Genomic DNA, 1,462 nt, shown 5'->3' on the forward strand with positions numbered 1-1,462 from the left:
CTTCTGTATTATACATTTGTAATTCACCAGTCAATATGATGTATATTGTAAATTTTAAAGTATCTCAAATGAAATTGTAATTTAATGTACGTACGCATTTATATTACGCTCGTTTCTGTTTGTTTAATTTTTATTTCTTTATTGTATAGTTCTACGGAATTAAATTGTAATTTGATGTATACATTTATATCAACACCATAATTGTTTGTTTATTCATACTGCCAACAGTAATACTCCGTAATTATACTAAAAAATGAGCCAATTACGAAAAATGAGCCAATTATAACAATAACAGTACAACAACTGCGACATGGGGCACCACCTTCCTCGACAAGCCTCCGGACGGTCTAGCTCCCCTCTTGGATCGCGATGCTCGGGACGTCTTCTTCAGAAGAATTCGTTAGCTCTGGAGCCCTACGCTCCTCCTTCCTCTCACCAGAAAAAAAAAAAAAAAAAAAAAAAAAAAAAACCAGTAATATAAACCATCAAACTAATCAAACTAATAATATAAATGGACTAAAATGTTCATCAATCTAAATAATCCGTAAAAAACAAAGCATATTACGAAAAAATTGTACACAAATTTATAATTAATGGTCTAAAGTTTGTTAACCACAAAATATATTTTTCGCACAATCTCCCATCAAAAGTTATTGCTTTAATTGTTTTTGTGTACTTTTCATACCCATCAAAAAATATTCGAAATTTTAAGTGGAAGTAAAACTGAATAACACATTGCGCAGAACATTTAGCCCAAGAGCATCTTCAATCAAAAAGGGCCCAAAGTTAGTTGAATCCGAACTTAGTTTGAAAAGTTTGCGTACCTCGGCCCACGAACAAAACTTTGCGTACCACTACCCAAATTGGAAATGCGGATCAACAGATATGCGCATTTCCCAAACGCGTATATGTTGCCGGAATCCGACGACGTCCGGCAATAAGGACCGCGCTTGAGAAATGCGTATCTCTTGATACGCAATTCCCATTCGCGTTCCGCTTCGCCGGAGGTCGACGATCGCCGGCGTCTAAAACGCGTTTGGGAAATGCGGATCAAGTATATACTTGAACCGCATTTCCGAAATGCTGGTTTCATACTGTATTCGTACAAACCTAACTTGCGTTTCGCAAATGCGACTTTGGTATAAAATACTCAAACGCGTTTCCCAAGTGTGGGGCTGATCGGCAGGAAAAAAAAAATTCAAAACCCATCCGTGTTTGGGAGTTGCGGATCTGACGGCAACCGCATATCCCAAACGCGGTTTTCACTTGTCAGTCAACTTTTTTTTTTATCGCTTTTTCGTAATTTAATTGCTAATCTTTCATATTTCGGTCAAAAACCCTAACATTTTTAAATTTATTCCACTTTTTAACGTGATTAAATTTTTTTCAGAAAATATAACAAACTATTTAAATAAAACTAAAATTTATAAAAATAAATATTGTATATATTTAGCGCCCCCCC

This window comes from Ipomoea triloba, chromosome 8 (assembly GCF_003576645.1).
Source record: "Ipomoea triloba cultivar NCNSP0323 chromosome 8, ASM357664v1".
Classification (NCBI taxonomy): Eukaryota; Viridiplantae; Streptophyta; class Magnoliopsida; order Solanales; family Convolvulaceae; genus Ipomoea; species Ipomoea triloba.